Source organism: Sorex araneus, chromosome 3 (genome assembly GCF_027595985.1).
Source record: "Sorex araneus isolate mSorAra2 chromosome 3, mSorAra2.pri, whole genome shotgun sequence".
Taxonomy (NCBI): domain Eukaryota; kingdom Metazoa; phylum Chordata; class Mammalia; order Eulipotyphla; family Soricidae; genus Sorex; species Sorex araneus.
The window spans coordinates 84,508,021-84,511,471 of record NC_073304.1 but is presented as its reverse complement, the minus strand read 5'-3'; the positions used below and the strand labels follow the sequence as shown (position 1 = coordinate 84,511,471).

At 39.1% G+C, this 3,451-nt stretch overlaps 1 non-coding gene across 1 annotated transcript; it reads right to left on the bottom strand.

The window, feature by feature from the left end:
- Positions 1–2,456: 2,456 nt before the first annotated feature.
- LOC129404090 (small nucleolar RNA U13) lies at positions 2,457–2,560 on the bottom strand. Its single transcript, XR_008629683.1, has one exon. It is a non-coding gene; the product is annotated as a small nucleolar RNA U13 (small nucleolar RNA).
- Positions 2,561–3,451: the final 891 nt, after the last annotated feature.

Genomic DNA, 3,451 nt, shown 5'->3' with positions numbered 1-3,451 from the left:
TATTGGGCTACACTTGCACGCAACAGGGACAAATGGAGATGTTACTGGCACCTGCTCAAGCAAATCGAAGATCAACAGGATGACAAGTGATACAAATACAAAATAGTATTATTAGGATAATAAAGGAGAAGCACCTCCAAATTAGAGATAAGATGCCCCAGACAGATATGCTGTCTTTTCTCTCTGCATGCCATCATGAGGCTTGAGTTGTTAAGGTGGTTAAGGTATGTTCTTAGTAGAGGAGAGAGGAAGCTCTGATTTTATTGGCATATGACTGACAGGCATCATGAATATCTGTCTTTTCTGAATTCTGTTACAGCTTTCATAGCCAATGGACTATGATGAAAAAACTGAGGGGTTATTGTATTAAAATCATCTGGGGTTGGGTGCGGTTGTTGGAACAATGAGGGAGAGTAGTATTTGTTCACTTAAAGAAGGTAACTTTCTTGTTCGTTTTTTCTAACAAGGAAGATGTAGAAAATATAAGTGTATAAAGCTCTCTATTCTTTTTCCTGCAGCCCAAACCCATAGGAAGTTTTGCAGTATGCTATGAACTCTCCTAATATCCTGTGACCCACACAGAAAGCAACATATTTAGTAGGGTCAGATTCAAATGGGACTGCCATTTTCTCAAGGTCAAAATCATGCAAAGCATTAGATAATTTGTGTTTCTGTATTTTAGTAACTAAGTCCAGAGAGATATCTGCCAGAAGTTACATCATTGCCAACTTGTACTTTTCAGTTACATTATATTCCACATATGAGTGCAATCTTTCTATGTCTGTCTCTTTCTTTCTGACTCATTTCACTCAACATGATACTTTTCATGTTGATCCATTTATATGCAAATTTCATGACTTCATGTTTTCTGACATAGTATTCCATTGTGTAGATGTATCAGAGTTTCTTTAACCAGTCATCTGTTTGGGGGCACTCTGTTTTTTTCCAGATTCTGGCTATTGTAAACAGTGCTGCAATGAACATAGAAATACATATGCCATCTTTACTCTACCTTTTTGCTTCTCCGGGATATATTCCCAGGAGTGGTATTGCTGGGTCAAATGGAAGCTCAATTTCTAATTTTTTGAGAATCGTCCATATTGTTTTCCAAAAGGGCTGAACCAGTTGGCATTCCCACCAGCAGTGAAGAAGAGTCCCTTTCTCCCCGCATCCACGCCAACACCGGTTGTTTTTGTTTTTTGGGATGTGGGCCTTCAGCAGGTCTGACTTTAGGGGAGAGACTCTCCAAACAATAATAGTGAGTTTTGTTGAAATATTGAATGCAATCAAAGTGAAAGTAAAGTGAAATTTATTAGTTACACAGGCGGGGGGCTAAGGGTGGGGGGGCTAAGGGAATAGGGGGGGTTAGGGGTGTGGGGGTGCGGGGTGGAGCTATACTGGGATTCTTGGTGGTGGAATATGTGCACTGGTGAAGGGATGGGTATTCAAGCATTGTATGACTGAGATTTAAACCTGAAAACTTTGTAACTTTCCACATGGTGACTCAATAAAAAAATTTAAAAAATAAATAAATTTTAAAAAAATTATGCAAAGCATTGCAGGGCCAGAAACTATGCCTCCAGAGGAGGAACTGGTTCAGGAGGCAGGGTACCCAGGAATGTCCGTGTATGTAGCCATCAGGATGAAGTTAGACCTCATAAAAAGATCTTACAGAAGGGAGCTTCCTCTCAACTCTCAATAATCCCCACTCCCAGCTTTATAAAGTAAGGGTTGCTAAAATGTAAGGCATTATTGTTAATAAGAGTAGGATATTTTTTTCTTTTTCTTAATTTCACTCCCCTGTCCCTCTCAAAGAGCCTGATAAGCTACCGAGAGTATCCCGCCCACATGGCAGAGCAGGGCAAGCTTGTGGCGTATTCGATATGCCAAAAACAGTAACTACGAGTCTCGAAATGGAGACATTACTGGTGCCCGCTCGAGCAAATCAACGAGCAACGGGACAACCATGCAGTGCAGTGCTACAGTGCTTAATTTCACTGTTTCTTTAAATGACTTCTCTTGAACAACATTTAAAACATATGTTGTCTTCCCTCGGGGGCAGAAATGAATAAGGGGTCTGAAGTAACTCTGGCCTTGACAAGTGTGCAGCCACAACAGCTCTCGCTTGTGCATGGCAGAGCCAGTGGGAGAAGACACTGTGAAACTGTGAAGAAGGGGTTTATTCTCACTATTTGTTTCACAATGATAGTAATCTCCTAAGACCATATGAAACTTATTTATGCCCTTCACATCTAACAGTCTTGTTGGAGAGTAAATAAATACTAGATCCCAAGCTGATATTTTTGATGTCCCACCCTCTGAGTTGTTTACTTGTAACTAGAGTGGATCTATTTCATCTAGCCAAAATTGTGTTATGTATCCCTTCCCCTTACCTTTTTGGCCCATCTTTCTTCTTTTAATACCCACTACAGGCTTCATTGTGCTTTTTTTTTCCATGTCAGCTGGGTAATGTGCCAGATGCCTAACAAGATTTAAAGGAGGCACATGTCACACAAATGTGTGAACGCCCAATCATCATGCTTATGAACCGGAAAAGGATCTCATTGTGCTGTCTTTGGCCTGCGGACATCTCTATACCACATCCCTTACATGTCAACAACTTTTAATTGGAATTTCCAAAACTTCCTTCTCCAATCAAATTTTATTACTCATTTTCACTTCCTTTGGGGTCATCTTTAAAGATAAGTAATGGAAAAGAGTGAGGTTCTATTTAGGAATTAAATCTATGACTTCAGACTCCTTATAACCTTCTAACCATTTCTAAGCAAAACAGCTATATTTAAGTCCAATACAAACACCTTGTCCTTACGTGCCCCAGCCCCCACTGAGGGAGGAGAAAATTGTGCTGGTATGTTTAAAGGCTGAAAGTAAAGGAAGGAAACCTTAAGCCAACTAAATTGAAAATAAATATTATTTTTCTCTAAGGCTGCAACCAGTGTGAAAAATCTCCTTTCAAAGAAACAAACTTTGCTATTAGTTTTCAGAGTGCCAAAAAGTCAGCCATGGTAACCCATACTCCACACCCTCCCACAAAGAAATAAGTGGATGCTTTCAGATTGTAAACTCAGCATTATTTAGAATCCTTCCTAAGCTTTCAGCATTCTAGCACTCAAATATTTAAAGTTCCAAATCAAAAATAAATAAAGGGCATTGATTTTGAAAATATATTGGGGAGAGGGGCAGCTTTGTTTGCTTAACTAAAAGTTTTAGGACTCTTATCTCTGTCATTCAAATCCTTTATGGCATTTCACTAGAATCACACCTCAATGTCTTAATGGCATTTCTAAATTACTGGACTGGTGATTATGGCCATTGGATCCAGAAATGCACAAATATCAAAACACTATATAAAATTGACTTTGGGTTTTCTGAGTCCAGGAAATGTATAGGAAAAAATAGTAATAATTTGAATCAAAAGCTGTAGGTCTCA